The sequence below is a fragment of the Pristis pectinata genome, chromosome 4, assembly GCF_009764475.1.
Source record: "Pristis pectinata isolate sPriPec2 chromosome 4, sPriPec2.1.pri, whole genome shotgun sequence".
NCBI lineage: Eukaryota > Metazoa > Chordata > Chondrichthyes > Rhinopristiformes > Pristidae > Pristis > Pristis pectinata.
In genome coordinates this window covers 51,789,744-51,814,425 of record NC_067408.1, presented here as the reverse complement: position 1 = coordinate 51,814,425, position 24,682 = coordinate 51,789,744, and the positions used below count along the sequence as shown (strand labels likewise).

Here is a 24,682-nt window from a genome sequence, read left to right as displayed (position 1 = left end):
AAAGGTTGTAGCAGCAAGAACACATCCTTGCTTCCCATAATTTTTCCACATTAAAACTATGCAAAGGAAACTGATTAAACTGAACAGTGCCTTCATATTGTCATGAAAAGCACAAAGAAGACATAATAGGATTGGTGGGTTTCCTAACTTTTTAAAGATTGCAAAAAAGCCACCTCTGCAGACGGTGTCAATATTGCTCTGACGCAGGTGGATGTCTTGTCTAAAGTAAATCTCTCAGCTCTGAGTCAGTGCTGACATTCAGGATCAACAAGAACATGTATTTATGGCTAAGCATAACACACTGCTACTGTGTTGTGCATGAATTGACTGTTGTGTATGCCACTGTCTTCATTTCAAATGCACTTCATTGGCCATGAGGTGTTTTGTAAAATTCTCTCTTGTATTTACAGACTACGTGAATAACTTCCCACCTTTCCAGAAGATTTTGTCCTCCTGGGTCTAATTCAATAATGAACCAAGTTTGCAAGCAATTTTTAACCACTCCACAAAGGCCCACTGACTTGTCACTCCTGCAGTCCAGTCTCACTGCCTGCTCCATGCTCCTTGGAGCAATTTAATTCTTCTTGTACACTCTGCTTTAACTTGGCAAGAGGGTAGGGAAATTTTATCCTTTGGAAGCTAAAGTGTGTAGATGATGGAAATCTGAAATAAAAACAGTGATAGTTGGAAATAACTCTTTTTCTTGATAGGTGCTGCCTGACCTGCTGAGTTAACATTTAGGTCAATGACCTCTCACTAGAACCAGTAATGTTTGGAAATAGGATATAGCTTAAGTTGCAGTTGCTCCACCTAATCACAGATAGTTCATTTCTTCTTCCCATTCCTCCCCCTTCTCCACAACTTACAAACTGCTCCTTTTCCCAGTTCTGATGACAGATCATTCACCTGAACCATTAATTCTGTTTCTCTCTCCACAAATGCTGACTGACCTTTTGTCAGCATTCTCTGTTTCTAGTTTGGAAACATGCATTACCACTCATGCTCCCTCTCTGCTGCATTCTACAGCTTCTATCATCTTTGGTGAGGTGTTTCTCCTTTATATCGTTAAACACCTTATCTCTTTTTTAATGTTATGATCAACCCCTCATTCTGAAGTTCCCGGTGCAGAAAACTGTAGGGAAGACTCTATACAAATGCAAGTTCGACACTTCTACTCAAAGAGGAGGCAGATAAATTTTTGAAAGGTCAAGGGTCTGAGGGCTATAGGAAACTGGCACAGAAAAGGAGATGAGGTCTAGGGCAGATCAGCCACGATCATAATCAAAGAGCAGGGCAGGTTTGATGGGCTGAGTGGTCTACTCCTGCTCCTATTTTCTTCTGTGTATCAAAATAAGTTGGGAAGATAAAGAACTTAAACATTTGAAATTATACAGCTTGGAACCAAGTCAGTCATAAGACCGTGAAGCATAACAAGTTTAATAGTAATGATTTTCATAAATACAGACTACTTTAAACTCAATTACATGTTCACAGAAATATGGTATTACACATCCTGCATTTCACCTAGAATCAATATTTCCATTACAAATACATAATCCTTCTCAAGGCTCATTCTCCAGCCAGCTTCATCTTGTTGAACCTTCACCTTGAGCTGTGACTAGGTGACTCCTGATTCTTCATCCATCTAGGCTGAAAGATAAGAACCACAGACTAGTGCTGACCACTGCCCAACTAGTGGCTCTTATGGGTGCTACCCCTCTCTGCCAGTGCAACTTCACAACCTCTTCTCTATCCCAACATGAATAATGACACCAATCTTGTTAATACAACACACCAATTAGATACAACACTGGCAAAACATTAACACTTGCAAATGTTCATCTCCATAACAAAGCCACTCAAAATATTCTACTGTTCCCATGGCACAGAAGTAGTATGAGAATGCCATACCATGATTTTATTGATGCCATTACTGCACAGCATCAAAGGGTTATATTTTAGAATGCAGACAAAGCAACAGAGTTAGATATTTTTATGTGAAAACTAACAGAAGCATCCTCCAGTCTGGGCTTCATTTACTCAATACAGCACAGCTGAGGCACAGAAGGGAACAGGACTGAAGAAAAAAGTATTAACCAACATAAAAAATGAAACACAAACAGAACTAGTGAAGGTTCATTTTTGACAAAAAAAACTCCAGCAGAAAATATTGAATTAAGGTAATCCAGAATTTGAACATGGAATTCAAAAGATGAGGACTATTTATTTACAACGCAAACATTTCTGGAGTCATTTTCCAATTTTCAGTAACTGGAGGAGACATCAGGAGGCAAGTTCTAACATTCAGGATGGCACTGTGCACAGTTTTCTGTGAAACTGAAATCAGGAGGTAGTGGTCCTTGAATTTGAGCATTGTTTGTGGCATGCAAGGCTCTCTACTGGGCACACATAGTTAAACATTATCTTGATTTGCGATGTGAAATCCAGTGCTGCCGATTCTTCCATTGCCTGGGAAAGAACTGAATTATTGGATGATAATTTGTGGCACACAAGTTTGAGCATGCTTCTCCATTGTAGTGCAGTTGAACAGCTCAGAGATTCACCCACCGAAATACAACTTTAATTTTCGCATACACTTATCAAATAGGATGATAGAAGCATTGCCCACATCATTGACGACACAATCAATAATGGTCATGATTACTGACACACACAGTTAGAGGTACATAGTGACAAGTAAACATTAAAGTATGGGAACTGCATCTCCTGTGACTTGCTGTAAGGGACCTTAGATACGTTATTCATCCCTGTGGCCCAAGACCCCAGTGAGAGAATACTCGGTATATTCAATGACATTGAGGAACTCAGGTCAATTTTGAACCTTCTCGACCAATGTTTCGTCACCTTCTGCAGCGGAAAGGAATTCTTCACTTTCAGTAGCTTCCTGTAAATAGCCAGAAAGAGCATATCATGAAGCACAGTAATAATAATCATCTCAGGATTTATATTGTAGTTGAATCCTTCTTCACTTAATTAAGTGTTAACATGGCGTGATACTCAGTCGATAGGCTGTGGGCTTGAACCACACTCAAACCTTCAGCACAGTAAGCCATCCAGACTAATCAGGAACTACAGAACAAAGTGGGTCCCAGTATTGGTTATTTTGGTTGGGGTTTATAGGAATTGGTTGCCAGAACCTGTCAAATGCTGTAAATATTAAATATATTTTGTTTTACTTTGTAACTTTTAACAATATACTTTAAATCCACTGGAGGGCATCTGGAGCTGGATTTAACATTTGCTACTTCTAACACAAGGCCAACTCACTAGAGGCAACATTGAGATTATTGACTACGGACTCTAATGGCTTCTAGACCAACTCAAAAGAGGTGAGGTATTTGCATCTGTTTTTTTTTGAGATCAGTTCATTTCAAAAGGGATGAGGACACTTGATTCACAATAGAGGAATAGAAATTCTGTAGGTCTTTGTTGAGCCTGAAAGCACATCTCAAAACATTGGAAGTCTTTGCAAAAGGCAGGGAGAAGTTTGTGTTGATCAGATGTGACAAGGAAGGGTATCTGAAGGCTGTAGTACGTGGGATAATTGAACTAAATACCTGCTTCTGCACCATGCTTGACAAAATTCTATAATAGCGAAATCATTATGGTTGGCAAATAGTGGAGGACTTGGGCTTTAATTACCTTCAGCTTTTCCAGTTCTTGTCTGCCAGGCAGGGATATCTGAGGTGTGTGAAAAGCCTATCACATGGAAAAAAAAAGTCCTTGGTCACCAGAAAGTTAGCAAAACACTTTTGAAATGAAATATGTCTATATGTCAACAATGATGAAAGTGAAGGTTTTTCTGTGTGTCTGGGCAGATTTTTTGTCAGAACTTCCAGTCCCAGTTTTGAGAGTAACCTGCCACTGGTTCAGTGCACCGGCAGACTCCACATGGCCAGGTACTCAAGAGACCAAGGTGTCCAAATCAACATAGGTGTTTCAGTATACTGTCACTTTAAGAATCCAAAATTCAATGCAATTAAAATGAACATTATTTCACTATTAACATCCCATGTCAATTGGCAGACAAAGGACTTGACTCACTGACACAAAGTACTGGAGGAACTCAGCAGGTCAGGCAGCATCTGTGGAGGGAAATAAACAGTCGACGTTTCGGGTCGAGACCCTGCATCAGACTTCCCCAGCCCTGATGAAGGATCTCGGCCCAAAACATCAACTGTTTATTTCCCTCCATAGATGCTACCTGACCTGCTGAGTTCCTCCAGCATTTTCTGCGTTGCTCGATTCCAACATCTGCAGACTCTCGTGTCTCCACTTGACTCACTGAGGCAGCAAGTTATTAAAGGAACTCTCCCCTGACTGTGCCACAGTGCACCCAAATGAAATAAATACTCCTTTTGGTGGTATTATACAAAATAGGAGCAGGAGTAGGCCACTCAGCCCCTCAAACCTGCTCCATCATTTAATAAGGACAAGGCTAATCTGTAAATCTTTCCTACCTGCTCCAGTACTCTTTCACTGTCTTCATTATCAAAGTTCTATCTACTTCTGTCACAAAGTCACTGAAACAGGCTCTTGGACAGGATCTGCACCAACCATCAAGCACCCATTTACACAAATCCTATTTGATTCTCCCTGCATATTCCCATCAGCTCAGCTTCCCCCAGATTCCACCACTCACATATACACTAGAGGCAACTTACAATGGCTAGTACCCTACCAACTCACACATCTTTGGGGAAGTGGGAGGACACCAGAGCCCAGAGAAAAACATGTGGTTACAAAGCAAACATGCAAACTCCACATGTTCAGCACTAGAGGTCAGGATTGAACAGAGGCTGTTGGAGATCTGAGACAGCTATGCTACAAGCTGTATTCCTATGCCATCAAAAATATTCAGACTCTGTTCCCATCACCCTTTGAGGACAAGGGTTCCAAAGATTATCAACTCTAAAAAAAAGATGCCTCATCTCTTTCTTAAATGGGTAATCCTTTACTTTTAATCAGTGACCCCCAGTTCTAGATTGTCCCACAAGAGGAAACATCTATTGATCTATCTAGCCACATCTTCATTCATTGCATTACCAGGTTGCATTCATTAATTTATTTTTCAGATTCTGGCATCATTGGAAAGTCAACATTTATTGCCCATCCCTAGTTGGGCTCGAACAGAGCAGCTTAGTGTGCCATAATCACAGGGCATTTCAGAGTCAACCACAATGGTGGATCTGGAGCCAATTGTGGGTCAAACAGCAAATTACCTTCCCTGACGGAGCTAGTCAGTCAGATGCACTTTTGTGCAAAAGTAGCAATTTTATGGTTATCATCACCAACAACTAATTTTTCCCTTTAAATTCCAGATATGAACCAAATTCAAATTCCAAGACTTCAATGGTGGGATTTAAGATTGGGTATCGGGATTGTCAGTTCAGTCGCTGGACTACTAGAGTAGTTAAATTACTGGATGACCATCACCTGTGTGTTTAATAGTGATCGAACAAATTTTTTTTAACTTAAAAACAGAATGGGACAATGTTTTGGGATATTCTAAATTATCAATACTGCTCTTAACTACATAAAAACAAGAATTAGTAAATTAGCTAAAGAAAATGATGGGAACACAAGCCAGAGGTCCTGCTTATTCTGAGTCAGTTATGGAACAGCTATTGATAAGATGACCTCATGCCCCACTACACACATGAAGAATAGCCACGAGAATAAGGTGCCAGCTATTGATGACAAATTTGGAACAGTATCTCAACAAGACTTGGAGAAGCCGTAATAGAAAGAATTTTTAAAGAACATAAATATCCACAGCAGGGAGGGCTGATTTTTGTCTGGTGTTATATAGAGAGACAGTTTCAATGAGCTGAGTGTTTATGAAGGAGGACCTTTTTTGCTTGCACAATCTCATCAGTGGATTTCGAGCGACTCTTGACACTCTGCTTCTGTGGTGAAGACGTTTCGTTCTGAGGGATAAACAAAGGGTCAGAGGGTGTTAAAATGCATTGCAGATGACCAGCTTCCATTTGGGAAACTGGTAAATTTTCTGCTAATTGTTTGCCAATACAATGGCATAAAGCAAAATAAAATCGTAAATGCTGGAAATCTGAAATAAAAACAGAAAAATGCTGGAAATATTCAGCTGGTGAACTCAATTTGAAACATTAACTCTGTTCCTCTTTGAGCAGATGCTGCCTAACCTGCTGAATATTTTTTTTAAATCATCAGATTTCCAGCCTCTACAGTCTTTTTTCCCCCCTCAGTTTCATGTATTTAACATACTTAGATCGCATTTAGAAAATACAGTAAAATAACCCTTTTGGGTACTAATGTGTTTCCAAACCTTTAATGTTACAACATGTTCCAGATTTAGACTAAAGAGACTTAATACCCACTGGTTGAAAATCACCTGCCTCCTTCACTGGTTGGATGGCGATGGCAAAGACCTTTGAGTGTTGAATGTTGTGGCTTGGAATTACTGACCTGATCCATAAACAGTTAAAACAGTAAAAAGTCTTTTCAAGGGGGAAAAAAATACAGGATGTGGAAAGCCACCCAAAAAGTTTGAAAACTCTGAGGCAGTGACCCGTGGAAATTGAAAGACAATTAACAATTCACAAGGAAAAAGTAAGATTGGTGGAAAGAACTTCCAGAGGAAGTGGTAAAGGCGAATACAATTACAGTGCTTAAAGGATATTTGGACAGGTACATGATTGGAACGGTTTAGAGGGATTTGGAACGATTTAGAGGGATATGGGCCAAATACAGGCAACTGGGACAAGCTCAGGTAGGCAACCAGGTCAGCATGGATGAGTTGGGCTGAAGGACCTGTTTCCGTACTGTATAACTCTATGATTCTCTGGTAAGACTTGCCAGGGTTGACTTATCCAAGACAAATAGTTCACACCGGAGCTTAGCAGCCTAGACCCTCTGTGACAAGATAGAAATGAAGAAATGTAAGTGAGGAGAATACGACTTACAACGCCAATCAAACATGTATCATGCAGCTGATCAGACTTCTACAACAATGGTCAATGAGTAGGAGGTATGAACATCCAAGGTGTAGGAAGAGCCAAATTAGCTGGTCAAACTCATGGAAGAACCTTAGGCAAAGACTGACTATACGAGGAATGATCCTACACATATTATTGGCTCTGTTGGGAATCTGAGTAGAATAGTGTTAATGATTTAAAGTGGTTTAGGTGGTTTGTAATTGAAAGTATTTGTAGAAGGTGTAACACACAATTTAAATAAAATTATTTGGCTGCAGTATCTTAGTTGACTGATTGTAAACTGCAAGGTTAAAATTCTACAAGGAACAGAAGTGTCAGAAAGACTGTTCTTATACTGTAGAAAACAGTGGGACCAAATGTTGATGAGCTTAATGGTTACATCAATCACCACAGTGGTTTTGTGCTGAATTTCTCAGTCACTTAGCACACGTATTGTAATGTAGCACCAATCTCTCCTAAACAAGGAGTTAATATTATAGAAGTTACAATCTTACCTTTTTCTCCATCTTGTTCTAAGTTTATGTAGGAGATCTGGGTACTAAATGTTGTGGCTTCCACTTGATATCAACCTTCTCCCTTTAGCAGAATAAATGCAGATGAAAGTTGGATAGTGTTGCCCACTTTAGTCTTAATACTAAAGTTTTCCTAGTACTATGGTACTGAAGTCTTACATCCATATCGCATAGACTTGGCAGAAGGCACCCGAGTGTCCTTGGGATGCATTCCCGATTCTTCAGGAATTGCAATGTAGTATAAATATATCCCTACATGAATTACTGAAAATATACCTGAACACAAGTCAGCTCAAACACATCTCAACATAAAATCATACCCAACACAAATTATTACAAATGTATCAAAATACACTCAGCCCAAACATGACAAAATACAAGTCATCAGAAACATACCTTCAACAAAAGTCATCTCAACAATACCTCATTCATAATCAATAATCACTGCATCCTCAACACAAGTATTAATGAAACCAACATACATTAATAGAAAAATACCTCAGTAGGAATTGCTATAAAAATCCATATCGAGTTGGGGATGGGGGTAAAGGGAGTTAGTGCAAATATAGATCAACACAATTTCACTAGAAATGGAGAAGGAATTTTGAATAGAATGATAGTTTGAAGGGCAGCTTTTGAAACGTAGGGTGATTACATTGTCCATTAACCTGTCAAGACCAATCTCTGAGCAAAGTGAACTATTGTCAGTGCTGATAACAATGGTAGCTAGCTGGCAGTAATTAGTAGAGGAGTCTAATCAACTTGAACATAGTTTGGAGTGATATGCCTCTAAAACTGCCACTCCAACAACCCTGGTATTTGTCACCTGAGTTACCCATCCCCATGGGTTTTTATCACTAGCAGGATCTGCAACAGGATCTTAATTACCTGATTAAGTGATTCTGGAGTGTCAGTTAAACAGCAAGTTTTCCTTACCTTCATTTCTTTTATAAATTACAAATGCGAAGATCTAATGAAAGTAAAAGACAAGCTAATAATGCCCTTGTACATTTTCTTCCAGGTAGCTCAAGCAGGATATAAGAAATTAGTTTTAAATTTCTGGAGACCCCACATTAATCTTTAAACATTGGCAACCCTGTTTGGTTAACAGCAATCAACTGGGAAGAGGATCAGGAAAACTGGAGAAAGGAAGAGATGAACCTGGAGAGGAGAGATGTATAACGGGGGGGGGGGGGGGGGGGGGGGGGGGAAACAGTGATTGGAGGAAGTAAATGACAGCAGACTTGCAGGAGGCAATATGAGTTTCATCAATCAGCTGGGCATGGACAGTTTTTTTAAAAAAAGACACACTTAGGTTGTGTTTAATGTCATTTTCTGAGATTCTGGTGTGAAGGACACAGAAGGGAGAGAATAACAAAGCTTTTCATTTTTTTTCCTATGGGCATTTGCATTTATTAATTATAAAATAATGTTCTCACATTTACCCTTGTTGCGATGGCAGGATTCATTTTACATCCTGGATGGCCCCAAGGAGATGATGTTGCTGATTCTTCCTAAATCATTATAATCCACATGGTTGCGTAGCTGACTGGCAAATGCAGAGAGCAGCTAAGAGTCAACCACAATGATGTGGGTCCAGACTCTCTAGGGTCACATATGGGTCAGACTGGGCAAGGTAAAAAGTTTCCATCCCTAAAGCACACTAGTGAAACAGTTTAACACAAGCAACGACTTGCCAGTTTAATCATTATTTTTTTTTACCAATAATGGCTTTTAGTTTCCATTTTTTTTTCGATTCTAACTTATATTCTGAAACAGTCAATGTGATTTTGAACTCTGGACTCTGAATTCACCAAAGATGGATCAAAAAATTGCTAAGGAAATACAATGTAGAATACAAGAGTAATCTAGCAAGAAATATAAAAAGGCTGCAAAAGCTCCCACAGTTATGAGACTAAGCTTATTAAATTTAATTGTAGTCCTACTGTTTAATGTTAGGTTGTTTTAGGAATAAGGTTTTATTCTTGAAGAGTTCTAACATGGCAGGAGGTGCTTTGAACAGTGACTCAGAGCCCTGGGGCCACATGCTATGGCTCCCATGCAATCATTGTTAGTACCAATGTGGCTTCAGCAGTAGACAGTGAGCTAAAGGCATTTAGATGGAGGATAGTTTGAGAACTGAGATGCCTCTAACCATTCTTCCTGAATCCCTATTATACTCAAAGGCTGTGAACTCCTAGATTAATGTACAAAAAGAGGCCTTTGAGATTCAATACTTCACATTTACATTGTCTGTTACTTCTTAACATGTGGCCCTAGATTCCAAGGGCTAAATGCCAAGGATTGCTAATCCCACAAACAAAGAGATTTAAACTATTTGGGACACAAAAGACTGCAGATGCTGGAATTCTGGAGCAACACACAAAAAATGCCAGAGAAACTCAGCAGGTCAAGCAGCATCGATGGAGGGAAATGAACAGTCGATGTTTTAGGCTGGGACCCTTCATCAGGACTGGAAAGAAAAAAAGGACAGAAGCCAGAATAAGAGGGTGGAGGGGGGGGGGGGGGGAGAAGGAGAATGAGCTGGCAGGTAATAGGTGAATCCAGGTGAGAGGGGGAAAGTAGGTGGGGGAGGGGCAAGTGGTGAGAGAAGCCGGGAGGTAATAGGTGGAAGAAGCAAAGGGCTGAAGAAGATGGAACCTTTTATAGGACAGGACAGTGGGCCATAGAATAAAGGGAAGGACGTGGGAAACCAGAGGGTGGAAGGTGTGGGTGATGGACGGGTCGTGAGAAGAGAAAGGAAAGGAATAAAGGGGCGAGAGGGATAAGGGAAAACAAAGGAGGGGCGGGGGGGGGGCTGGAAATAAACAGAGGGGAGTGGTTACCAGAAGTTAGAGAAATCGACGTTGATGGCATCAGGTTGGAGACTACCAAAATGGAATACGAGGTATTGTTCCTCTAATCTGCGTCTAGACTCAACTTGGCAGTAGAAGAGGCCATGGATAGACAGATCAGTGTGGGAATGGGACTTTCCCTTCACTCCATTTGCCATAACAGCCAGGATCTCCCAGTGGCCAGCCATTTTAATTCCACTTCCCTTTATTCCATGGTCCACTGTCCTCTCCTATCAGATTCAATCTTCTTCAGCCTTTTGTCTCTTCCACCTATCGCCTCCCTGCTGCTCATATTATTCCCATTCCCACTCCCCCCCCCCCAAGATTAACCTATTACCCACCCCACCAGCTCATGCTCCTCCCCCTCCCCCCCACCTTTTATTCTGGCTTCTGCCCCCTTTCTTTCCATTCCTGATAAAGGGTCCCAGCCTGAAACATTGACTGTTTATTTCCCTCCATCGATGCTACCTGACCTGCTGAGTTCCTCCAGCACTTTTTGTGTACTAAACCATTTGGTAGTGCTGTATTCTTTTGACTCTGACTTGCAAAAAATCCATTGTACCCACTATTAGCTGCCATACTGGGACTTTAGCTGTGGAATCCCCTCCATTAACTGTTTGCCCATTCCACTCTGCCCCTCTCCTCCTTATCCCTTCCTCTTTCATGAGGCTTCAATTCACCCCTGCCGATGTTGTCTCCTTTGGCTCACTATAATTTTATTCTGTGCTCTGTACAATATCCAAGGAGCGCAAACTCCCGAGAAAGGCAGAGAGGGCCTTTCTTTAGCATCTTTATCCCATTCCTCAAGCCCGCAATCTTAATCACCTGAATGGACAAGGGCAGCAGATGAGGGGAACCATATCATCTTAACCTCCCCTCCAGCTCCCACATTTTCCTGACTGTAAGACAGTGCTGTTCCTTCATCGTCACCAGATCCAAATTCTGGAACTCCCCACCCAACAGTACTGGGGAAGGACCATCAATACCAGCATCTCGCAGGGTTACAAAGGCAGACCCCCACAATGCTTTCAGAAACAACTCAGGTTAGGCAATAATCACTGACCTGCCATTAATGCAGGAACAAGGAGAATTAATATTTTCATAAAAATCTCGAGCACCTTGAGTGTAAAGTTGCCTGTCAAGTCCTTGCCTATAACAACTTTGCTGCAGACCTTGGCTTTATAGCAGTTGCTTGCCCTGTCACAGAATGCTAAAGGAGGAAGAGAATGAAACATGGTTCTGATTTTCTTCTTTCCCATCGTAGCTCAGCGAGACAACGTACCTCACATGTGGAATGGTCTGTGCTAAGCATGATGGGTTCGGGAAGGCAAGTGTTGGAAGGGTTACATTCAATCCTGTTTCCTCAGGGTGAAATTTAAATTTGGCAAATTTGGTTTATTGTCACATGTACCAAGGTACAGTGAAAAACTTTGTTTGCATGCCATCCAGACAGATCACTTCATCACATCAGTGCATTGATATAGAACAAGGGAAAACAATAACAGAGTGCAGAATAAAGTGTTACAGTTACAGACAAAAGTGCAGCGCAGGCAGACAATAAGGTGCAAGGCCATAACAAGGTAGATTGTGAGGTCAAGTCCATCCTATCGTATCGGGTACCATTCAATAGTCTTATAACAGCAGGATAGAAGCCATCCTTGAGCTTGGGGGTACATGCTTTCAGGCTTTTATATCTATAAAGGAGTCTTTGATTATGTTGGCTGCCTTACCGAGGCCACGAGAAGTGTAGACAGAGTCCCTGGAGAGAAGGTAGAATAAATTAACAGGAGAAAAATCCCCCAGGGTCCCTGCTCAAAATTACCATCCCAACACTTCTACTGGAGAGCGGAAGGAGGGTTGAGGTGGATGTGAGGAATAGTACTGCTCTTAAAGTCCACCAGCCCCCATTCTCTAGATGCACAAGACACAAGTGCAGCTGGCAGCAAATAGCGCAGCAGCAACTGTACATCACGAGCTGTTCATATCTGCTGTGGATGGCTGTGATGCAAGTGGCACCCACATTTAGCTTCCTGCTCACAAATGGCAGTGATAAAGGATGAATATGCTAAGCAAAAGTGTAACCAATAACTGGTATAGAGTTGCAAAGCCCTACAGCATTGAAACAGACTTATGCCTACTCAAACCCTGAAAAAGTGGCTGACTAGGCAATTAGAGTGCTCTGCTCCTCGTATATGTTGAACTTCACCCAAACTCAATGAGCTCCAGGATGGTAATAGTGGGTTGGAAAACTGCAAATTATGATGCCCTTGTTCACAAAAGGAGGGAGATAACAGTGGGAAAGTAGTGGTCAGTTGGCTTAACATCTATTGTTGGAAAGATGCTGGAATCTAATTAAGGAAGCAAGTCATTTATAAAAGCTTGATTAACCAAACCAAATCAGCCTGGTTTTGTGAAAGTAAACCATGTTTGACAAATGTGCTAGTTCTTTGAGAACTTAACAAGCAGACTTGACAGAGGGGAAGCTATCGCTGCAGTTCACTTGGATTTTCAGAAGGCATGTAGTGAGGTCCCTCAAAGGATATTGGTATTGAGGAAGTGTTAATGTGTGTTGAAGACTGATCATCACATAGAAGACAAACAGAATAAATGGGTTCTTTTTATTTTAAAAAGACAAAACTAGTGAAGTGCCTCCAAGGATGACTCCTTGGCACTCAGTGACATGCCATCTATAAAAGACTTGGAGGAGGGGAGAATAATCCTAGTTCACTGGGAGTAGTTGGGAAAGCATGCTGCAATGAGGGCATTTGGACTCTGCAACAGGATATTGATAGGTTGAATGGGAAGGCAACCACTTGGCTAACAGAGGTTAATGTAGGAAAGTGCAAGGTCATGAACTTGAGTGGCAGGATTCAAAAGGCAGACTATTGTTTAGAGATTGAAACAAGTACAGAGAGATCCAAATGTAGATGTTCTTGATCATGAAACAAAAAATTAGCAGACGGTACAATAAGTAATTAATGTGGCAAAATGGCACATTGGGATTATTGCAATGGGTTGCAGTTTAAAAATAGTATTATTACAATTTTTGGTGAGGCTGCACCTGGAATTTTACTTTTAGTCTTATATACTAGCATTGGAAGCAGACCAGAAGAGATTCACTGGACTAATTCTTGAGAAGGCAGGGTTGTCCAATCATGAACAGCTAAAAAAGTTCTACCTTTATTCTTTGGAGGTTAGAATAATGAAGGGTTATCTTATTAAAATATACAGGATCCTAAGGGAGCATGATAGGTAGATGTTGGCATGTTTCGACTAGTGGGAGTGTTTCAACAAGGCACACGTTACAATATATGCCAGCAGTCACTTAAAGCTGAGATGCATTGGAATTTCTTTTCATAGAAGATGGCAAATCTCTGCATTACCCAGAGGGTTGTGGAGTCTGGGGTATTGGAGCATTTAAATAGGATTGATGAGTTTAAAAACAATTCAGTAATCAGTGCTACATGGAACTGGCATAGCAGAGCAATGGAGGCCTGGGGCAAATCAGCCATGATGATCTTGAATTGTGGGGCAGGCTTGAGGGGTCAGGTGGCCTACTCCTGCTCCCACTTTCTTGTGACCTTGCGTTCTTGCGTGTAAGCATCTACTTTGTCATACTCCCTTAGGATTCTATATTGCAATAAGATTACCCCTCACCATTTCACTCCTTTCGCGTTACTTGTCCTAGTGATAGCACTGAAATATAGAACGTGTTTCAACAGATTACACTAATGGCTAATTTGCTACTAGGTTTTCTCCAAGGGTCTGTTTACATTTTTAATAAGACCTTTTACAATCTTAAACCATCTTACAGCCAACAAAGTACTTTTGAAATGTGGTCAGTGCTGTAAAGGAAATAGTTGCCATGCACAAGCAAGCTCTCTCTGTCAGCAATGAACAACATTGCCAGGTAATTTGGTTCAGTGTGATTGTTGGAGCCTAACCATTAGTTGGGATCCCTAAAATAGTGTTGTTGTATCTTCTAATCTGAGAGGGGTAATGAGCTCACAGCTTGACGCCTCTTTTAAAAGACGACACTTATGATAATCAATTACTTCGGCATGGTACACAGTATGCTGAGGTGTTTCAGGTCAAAGAACACATCGACTCTGTTTTTCTCTCTACAGATACTGCCTTACCTGCTGAGTATTTACAGCACGTTCTGTTTTTATTGCCAAGGTGTGGGCCTGGATACTTCACTGATGTTACAACCCACTGCCTCTGATGTGAGAATGCAGCCACAAAGCCAGGTGGACCCCACAGAACCCTGAGCTACATCAACATTTCCGACATTAGGTGAAGCAACAGCTCAATACATGAATGAAAATCTCTCAGCTGGGCTTTGTTGACAGCTCACCATTCCTCTCTCACCCACCAGTTAGATCTAAATTATTTAGGTTGTGAAGAACAGACTGTGTAATTCACAGCAGTATGTGCAATAGATATTGAGTGAAAATTGCAAACCTCAATACAGATTGGTTCTGTTTTTATGCAGACTTCTTGATTCCCAAAGAGAGTAGCCTAGACATGGGTTCAAACACCATCCACAGTAAGGTAACTCTGCACCAACAGAGGAGCCACCTCTGAGACAAGATGTTAAACCACTGCTGCCCTCAATTTGATGCAAACAAACAATCTCATAGCACTCTTTGAAACACTGGTGAATTTTCCTCCAGTTTCCCTGATATTATTTATCCCTCAGTCTTCATCACCAATGTAGATTATAGGGTCATTATTTAATTGTAACCTGTGGGACTTTGTTTTCAAAAGTGGCTGCCTGATTTCCCTCACAACAGTGATCACTCTACATAGAGTACACTTTAAAACATCTTGGAATTCTGGAAAATGCAGGTTCTTTTGGACAAAGCAATATTAATCATAATATTAAGTGTTAACAAGTCTGCATTACTGTGTTTAGTGCATACCAAAATAATGTGTTGAAGTCAATCGTGACCTAGAAAGTGAATAAGGTATGAGTCACCACCTCTCAATCATTGGTTCTAGGACAGAGAATGCTATTCATTGCTGAGTGAATCATTCATTGCAAGTAACCTTTTTGAGGAAGGCTGTGGGCAATTTGACTGGAAAGGGTCATGTTGAATTCTCTGAAGGAAAGTATTTAATCAACAGACTTGGTCTAAACCCTCTGGTTGCTGCAGATCTGTCTCAAAGTAAATATTAAGTTAGATTATTTTAATTTATTGAAATAAAATTATGATATAGACAATGACTGCATTCATTTATCTGAAATACATGAGCATAGACATTCCTTTTACTATTTTTAAATGGTGTTAAAGCAGTTTGTGTCTAACCCCAATACTGATTATACAAGTGCTATAATTTTCCATTGCAAGGTACCTCCAAGAGCATTGATGGGTTTCTCTGTGTTTTGCCACACTGTGTCTGTTATTAGTGTGGACTATCGTTTTGACCGACTGCAAGATTTCACAGATACTGCACTCAGCCTTGTAGCAAAGACCTTTGAAGGCAGCCCTTAAAGGATCAAAGTGCACAATACAAATTGCAATCTTCCAGCTATGAGAGAGTGTAGTCACTTCAGGAATGGGAGAGGGGGAGAGTGAAGGCATGTGTAGACTGGTGGAGACAGTCACAGGAGGTGGATTGTTTGTGCAAGAGGACCATAGGGAAACTTCAATTAGATGCTGGAGCACAATCTTGTGAGGGTGGTCACTGCAGGATGTAATCCTGTATCAGCGAAACCAGTGAATGTCTGGACTTTGGGCAAGGCTGCAGTGGTAGCAAAGCTCTCCCTATAACTGTGCGCTGAAGGGAAAATGGATGAAGTGTTCTTTCCTTGAACATGAGGTTTGGGTAACTTCAGTAATACAGCAGAGAACCTGGGGCTGGGAGAGTGACACTGACCTTCACCTTAATTGGCAAAACAATCCAGACACATGCAAGCTTCACCCAAAGCCATAGAAGGTTACAGACCTCAGTGACCGACCGACTTGGCGAAGTCTAGCCTGTAAAAACGCTTCTGTGCAGAGAAGTTAAGCTAAGAATGTGGATTACTGTAAAATCCAGTTCGATTGCTTTTGGATGGAAATCTTCTGCACCTCTTCCCACGTGGCTACCTGCCATGGCTGTGGTTCCACTCCATGCCTTCCAGGAAAGGAGGTATTAGGTGTGGACAAATCCCCACTTGAAATCAATTTGCAGTTCAGGAAAGATGTTGAAAGTGCAAGGAAGAGTCAACCTTGAGTGTGAGCTCTTGTAGAATAGGCAGCGAGGCTGTGGAACAGCCTGGCAAAGAATGCAGGTTGAGAGTTGACTCTTTAATGAGAGGGGAAACTGTATTAGGAAAAGCTAGTGGTTCTGTGAGAAAACATGGATTTGCTACCTCCACTCCTACAACTTTACAATGATCGTGCCTTCCAATAATCTGGGTAAGAAATTGTAGGTGGCATGAATTGGTCATACAAAAGTTTGAGATGATATGAGACTTTGGAAATACAATAAACTGTGGAGGAGAATAGTAACAGCCTTCAGGAGATAAACTGGCAGAGTCTGCTGTATAAAACTTCAGTTGGGCTACATTTGGAGTATTGTGTGCATTTCTGGTTGTCTCACTACAGGAAGGACATGGAGGCTTTGGAGAAAGTGCAGAAGATGTTCACCAGGATGTTGCCTGAATTGGAGTGTATTTGTTATAAGGAGAGGATGAACAAACTTGGATTGTTTTCTCTGGAGCGTCAGAGACTGAGGGGCGACCTGATGGAAGTACATAAAGTTATGAGAGGCATATATAGAATCAATAGAGAGAGTCTTTCCCCCCACACTGGTGGAAATATCAAATACTAGAAGGCTTAGGTTTATGGCAAGAGGGGGAATGTTTAAAGGAGATTTGCAAGGCAAGTTTTTTTTTTCTTGTTTTTTTTAAATGCACGGAGAGTAGTAGGTACCTGGAATGCACTGCCAGGGAAGGTTGTGGAAGCACATACGAGGGCAACATTTAAGAGGCATTTAGGCACATGAACAAAGAGGGAATAGAGGACTATGGACCATGTGCAGACAGATGGAATGGTTTAGATTGGTTTCATGGTCAGCACAGACATGATGGGCCAAAGGGCCTGTTCCTGTGCTGTACTGTTCTATATTCTATACTCATGACAGACAAAAAAAAATAATGAAGGCAAGTGTGACAGCAACACATTCTGAAAGTAAGAGGAGGGGCAACGATACAAACTAAATGGAATGATTTTAAACTGGGTGCAAAAATCTGGAGACGAGACTTGAGTAACACACGCAACAATGGCTGAAGGAGAGGTACAAGTTAATGAGGCATTAAAGAAAACACAGATTGGCTGACCATACCTTTCGTACTTTTATAGGGAAGGTATGTCGAATTTTTATTCATCACTTTTGGGCCACAGATGGGATAGGAGGCTCAATTCTGGGTAGTATACTTTAGGGAGGATGTCAGACCTCAGAGAGGATGCGAAGGAATGGAAGGAATGGAAGCAAGGCTTCAATTAGGTGGAGAGAATAGAGAGGTTTAGGACTGATTGTAATAATGACCATCTTACCAGAGACTCCCCCCACGCCCCCCCCCCAAAGGAAAAGGTTGAAGAAAGATAGTTTCTCCTCTTATTTCTCTCTCTCTCGATTCTAATATTTCTTTCAGCCCACTTTGATTACTATCCATAATTTGGCATTGAATAATCTATTCAATGATTGCCCTACCTGGTACAGACTACACTATACAGTAATAATTTTTCACAAAGGGTGGTTAATCAATTAACTTCCCTGTCCGCAAAGGTTCCAGTTACACTGCAAACAAGATTGACTAAGAAATAAAAATCAGAGTAAAATTCAGGCTTAACTGGCAGCAGCATGGTTCAATTACTGTTGAATCAGAATCAGGTTTATTATCACTGACATATGCCGTGAAATTTGTTGTTCTGCAGCAGCAGTACAGTGCAAGACAAAGATAAAAATTACTATAAGTTACAAAAATAGATAGTACAAAAGAGGAACAACAAGGTAGTGTTCATGGACCATTCAGAAATCTGATGACAGAGGGGAAGAAGCTATTCCTGAAGCATTGAGTGTGGGTCTTCAGGCTCCTTCACCTCCTCCTAGATGGTAGAAGTGTGAAGAAGGGCATGTCCTGGGTGGTGAGGGTCCTTAATGATGGATGCCACCTTCTTGAGGCACCTCGTCATGAAGACATTCTTGATGGTGGGGAGGGTTGTGCCCATGATGGAGCAGAAACCAAAACCTCATATTTTGATACCACATAGAAGGAAACTATTCAGCCCATCGATTCTATGCCGTCCCTTCGAGCAATCCCATTCACCTGACTTCACTCCCTACAACCCATTTTCTCTCACACACCCATCAACTTCAACCCAATTCTCCTTCCACCCACCTCTACAAGGGATGATTTACAGTGGTCACTTAACTTACCAACTGGAACATCATTTGGATGTGGGGGGAAACCAGATCACATGGAGGAAACCCACATGGTCACAGGGAGAATGTGTAAGCTCCAACAGATGGCACCCATAGCAAAAATTGAACCAGACTCATTGGATCTACGAGGCTGATATTTGAATGGTAAAATCAACTCAGATGGTTTCCTCCTGTTTCAATTGTTAGAATCAATTCATTGTTCCAAGCAATACCTTCAAGTTATCCTTTAACCAACACCCTTAAAAAAAAGGAATTACTTCATTATTGTTTGTGGATCTTTGTTGAGTTTAACCAGTGGATTGTGCAATTTATGTTTGGACTACTATATACACTACATCAGATTCTATTGGTTTGAACCAAAAATGTACTTCACATTGGCACAACATAAATGGTTTAACCTACAGTTAGCTATGAATTATTTTGGGCTATCCAAATGTGTAATTTCCAATATAAATGCAATGTCTTCACCTGTGGTTTAGTTCAAGCAATCTTCCAGAGAGGAAAGTAGTCCAATGCCCAGGGCAAATCATTTATGAGGCAATTTGCTGAAAATATAATTCCCTTTGAGAGTTTGACATCAAAGTTCTGACTCAACAAGTAGGTGCACAAATTTGTAGTTCCACACCAGTGAAATCTGATTTTGCTGTTTATAGTAGTCTACAGTTTCTTGCTTCGCACACTGTAATTTACTTCAGTACTGGCATTTCAGTTCAATAAATATTTTAAAATCTTATAAAGGCCCACATGTGGATAGAGCTCGGTACATCACAGAAACCAGCCTCCCCTCCATGGTCTACACTTCTCGCTGCCTCAGTAAAGCAACCAACATAATCAAAGACCTCACCCACTCCGGACATTCTATCTTCTCCTCCCCACCCCCCAATCAGGCAGGAGATACAAAAGCCTGAAAGCACGTACTACCAGGCTCAAGGACAATTTCTATCCCACTGTTATAAGTCTATTGAACGGGCCCAGAGTACGATAAGGAGTATAGACCTCACAATCTACTTTGTTATGGCCTTGCACCTCATTTTCTGCCTGCACTGCACTTTCTCTGTAACTGTAACACTTTATTCTGCTATTGTTTTCCCTCATACTACCCCACTGCAGTGATGTGATGAAATGATCTGTATGGATGACATGCAAAACAAAGTTTTTCGCTGTCCCTGAGTACATGTTAGAATAATAAGCCTATTTAATATATTGAATGCTTGACATTATGCATGTATGTAACAGAGTTGCTATGAAGTTTAGCCTTGGAGTATTTGCTAACAGTTTACGACCTTCCGTCATTTTTGGGAATCTTTAAGAACACATTCTACATTTTAATTTTATCTGTGTTGAGTCTCCCTTGTTCTCCCAACATGAGAATAATTTTCCAAAACCTCATCCATTGAGAGCTTAGATGTTGGGCATTATCAGTATATTATTGGTTAGAATCCTTGCTTTTTCACCACCAATGGCCATGCATGTTGACTTTCCACTGGATATGGAGAGAGTACACCAGATACCATCCGATTTCTCATTCATCTTCCAACAAGAAGCCTCACAGTCCACTGATCTTCATTCTTATTTATCCATGCTGCAAATAACCCAATTCTATCCCTAGGTTCCCACTGGTCTCTCAGTCCTAAAATATGGCTCCTGTTGGTCTCTTGGCCAGGTAGCACAGCTATGAATGGCTGGTTTAAAGCCCAGCTCCAGCCACACTGTCGACTCAACGCATGAACAACAAATTATGCTTTGTGGAGCTATCAGTTAGTCATAATTAATAGAACACCTAATGGCTTTGAAACACAAACAAAGTGCTCCATGGCCTGTGTATGTAAAATTAAGTACAAGTGCATGAATCTTTTATGCAAAATATTTCATACTGAGGCTTCATTGAAGATTTATGAAAATAATGCACATTTACATTATGCCTTTCCCAAAACACTTCACAACTAATGAAATATTGTTGACATACCAGGGCTGTTGGATTTGGAGAAAACCAGCAGTGCATTAGCCGGCAGTACATTTTCACAAACAAGTCTGATGATAAACAGGCAATTTTGGTCTACAAATTCTTGTGATAAAAATGCACATTAAAAATACACTGTGGTGGTGGAGTGGTGACACTGGCTTTATTTGAATTTCCCAGGCTCCAGGCATTTTCAAGGTTTTTTGATATCAAGGGAAGCAAGGGATGTATAAGGGGATAAAGCAAGAAAATGGTGCTGAGGTAGAGGATCAGCCATGATCTTATTGAATGGCAGAACAGGCACAAATGGCTGAATGGCCTCCTTATGTCTCCATTTCTTGTTGTTATGAATATTCATGCTTCAAGCCCAGACACATTGGTTAGCAAGACAAAAGAGACTGCAGATGCTGGAAGCTAGAACAAAAAAAAACAGAATGCTGGAGGAACTCAGTGGGTTAAGCAGAATCTGTGGAGATGAAAGATGCAAGTCGATGCTTTGGGTCAAGACCCTGCATCAGGACCGGTTAATAGAACAGGTCTTACACAAAACACACACAGGAGCCTTTTCCCTATCATCTCCCATCTTTCTGGAGAGTGGAGATCATTGTGGAAATCTGTTGGATGGTGGTTGATAATGAATGGGGAAGACAATGGTAGGGCAAGGGTTGAGGCAGATGAAAGGGGGAGTGTTGGAGTTGTGGGAGTGGGGAAATTGGAGAGTTAGATGGGGAGAAGTGGGGGTGGATCTGATGGAATGGAGAATTCTGGAGAGAGTTAGGAAAAGCATGCTGTAGAGATGATAGGTGTAGGATGTAAAAGACATTCAGAGTGGAGAGTTTCAGGGTAATGAATAGGTGTGTTTAGGGAAGTGGGCAAGGTTAGGGAGATTATATGTAGGAGATAATACAACAAACAGGCCATTCAGCCCCTTGTGTGTGCTCTACCTTTCAATCAGAACATGACTGATCTTTTAACTCAGCATCTCTTCACAGTATTAACTCCCTTCACATTCCCTTGTATTTAAAAACTGATTGATTTCTGTCTTGAATCCTCATCCCCATCTTAATTAGGTGACTCCTTATTTTTAGGCCAGGGCCCTTAGTTCTTGGTTCTTCCACAAGTGTCCTCTTCACATCCACCCTGTCAGGACTCCCCAAGATCTGAGACACTTCAATCCTCTCTCCTTTTCAAATTTCAGCAGGTAAACAAGCAAAAAAAAACATGCCCTGGTAAAACAACCCATCCATTCCCAGTAGCAGTCTATAAACCTTCTAAACTGTTCCCATGGTATAATTGACTGCAAAGCAGCATCCACAGTCAGTGATGCCATCCATCTGATGTCACTGCACAACTTCAGCGGCTTCCCTGCATGAAAATGTAAACAAAACTGCAGATGGAGGAAACGTAAATGCAAGAAACACTGACCTTCTGAGCATTTACTACATTTTCTCTTTTTAATTCAGATTTCCACACATATGGATTACACCCAGATCAAAAATTTTATAAAACAGAAATGTGCTGGTGAGTCACATCACATGAAGGCACAAATGGTACCTGATCACAAACAGCATCTGAGTTTCCAATAGCATTCCATCACAGTGCACAAAAGTGTTGCACTACTCATGTCTGGAGCAATCTGTTTTAGTGATGTGTTGAGGGAACATTAACCCTGCCTTCTTCACAAAGTGACATGGAATCTTTAACCTCCACCTCAACACAAGAAAAAAAGAAAAGAAAATGCGAGCAGAAGTAGGCCAACAGGCCCCTCAAGCCTACCCACCATTCAGTATGATCATGGCTGATCTACACTGGCCTCAACTCCTCTCGTGTGTCAGTTCCTCACAGCTCTCAGTTCCCTGATTTTTCAAAAATCTCTCTCTTCCTTTAATACATCTAATGATCTAGCAGAAACAGGCAAGCCTGAGGTTTAATGTGCCATCTGAAAAAGGGCACTCTGACAGTGCAGCACTCCCTCAGTACTACGCTGGGTGCTTTGCTCGAGTCTCTGGCATTGATTTTGATTGCACAAATTTCTGACTCAGAGCAGAAAACGCTGCCACTGAGCTTTGACTTTTACCCATATGTGTCTTTTCCCCAACAGGCAGTTGGAGGTGGAGAAAGAAATCTCACAGATTTTAATCTCCTTAAACCTGAAGTATCTCAACATTTAAAACTCTGCTTCCTCATGACTCAGTATGCAATCTGTCTCTACGCTAATCATCCTCTGAAGTATGTGCTACCTCATGACGAGATGTCAGTGCCTTCCTATGGACAGTTTTTGCTCCTGGAGAAAGCAAAAAGAAACCCTCAGGTTCCGTCCAGTCGCTTTTCCACAAAACCCTTTTCACTGGCAGCATTTCTCTGAATGAGAAATAATTAAAATAAAAGTGCACCAAATCTGCTTAGTCCTGTCTCCTTCCTCCTTTTCTCTTTACCCCCACCCACCCAGGAAGCAAGATTTAATTTGTGGGTTTACAAAATATTCCACTCTCTTTCCAATACAAAACCAAGCTATGTCACGTGTAGGATGTTTCCTATAGAAGCGCATCTCGAACAATTCACATTGAAAAACGTAAATATTGCTCTACATAACAAAGATATACATCTGTACTCCCAACTTCCGTCACTGTCTCCTGCCCTTCCAAGGGAATAGACGACCCAGAACAAGTGTAATCACTTCAAAGTCCCTTTAGTCTAAATACATACATTGGAATAAGAAACTTAAATCAATGATTTTGTTTTTCACTACCGGTGTACGAGATCGTTTAAACAAAATTCCTACTAACAGCACAAACCTAATTAGGCTTAATAGTTTTCAATTGCCTGTAATTGATGTACAGCAGGCGAACATATGCTTTCAATAAAACCTTGCTATGCTATGCTATTAAATATTTGCATTTTCTTTAATCGATAATGCTGCTCACCTTTAAAAGGACAATGTTTAAGAGTGGTCCAGAGATCAGTTCACAGGTCTCCTCCCTCCATCCTTTGTAGCTCCTCCACAAGACTCTCTCACAAGTGCCCCGATAGTTTCATTCATTACTTCTGAACAGTTTTCGCTGCAACAGCTCCCTAAGGTTACTGACGGATAGCTCACGTGAGATGCGGAGCAGCCTATCAGCTCCCGACCATGGCTGGAGGACAGCTTGGAATAGAGTGGAGAGCGTAGCATCGTGCAGAGTCTATTCTTCAAGCAGAGTTATGTGCAGTGTATTGCTGGGAGGGATTTTGCTGAGATTACCCGTTTACCAGCTGTGTGCCTGGGCCATTGGAATCTGATGAAATCCTTTTTGATACCCTACAGCAGACTTTGATAAACTCACATTGAAAACCTCTATTTATTAAGTGCCTTGTTGCTTAGAGTCATTTCAAACCACGTTAGGTAAAGAACGTTAACACTAAGCATTCACTACCCATTTCTGTCGATCTAAAATCTTCCATTAGCTTTGATTATTGTTTTTAATCACAGCCACACTAAATTAGAAAAATAACAAATGTAGCCTGTGTTTTCCAGTATCAGTCTCTTACTGTTACCTTATTCCCCAGCCACTGATTCCATTCCACTCCAGTCACTTGTATTAAAAAAAAGTGATTGACTCTTAACTACCTCCTCATTTTAGAGGCAATTAGATGTGGGCAAGATGGGCTGGTAGGTTAATTGACCTCTGTAAATTGTCCCCAATGTGTCTGTGAGTAATAGATTCTGGGAGGGAGTTGAGTTTATGTGGGGAGAATACAATGGGATTAATGTAGGAACAGTGTAAATGGATGGTTGAAGGTCAGCGTGAACCAGTTGGGCCGAAGGGCCTGTTTTTGTGCTGTATCTCTCTGTGACTGTGACTTTTGTTTAGCTGGGGTTTCAATGCAGTCTATTATGTTCCTGCAGATACAAGGTTTATTTTAGACTTTCAGGCAGCATCT

General features: G+C 41.1%; 1 long non-coding RNA gene across 1 annotated transcript; it reads right to left on the bottom strand.

Annotated features, from left to right (window-relative positions):
* Positions 1-1,413: 1,413 nt before the first annotated feature.
* On the bottom strand, positions 1,414-24,311 carry LOC127569748 (uncharacterized). Its single transcript, XR_007956238.1, has 5 exons — positions 23,686-24,311; positions 7,493-7,574; positions 5,874-5,951; positions 3,664-3,720; positions 1,414-2,905 (listed from the first exon to the last, which is right to left on the bottom strand). It is a non-coding gene; the product is annotated as an uncharacterized LOC127569748 (long non-coding RNA).
* Positions 24,312-24,682: the final 371 nt, after the last annotated feature.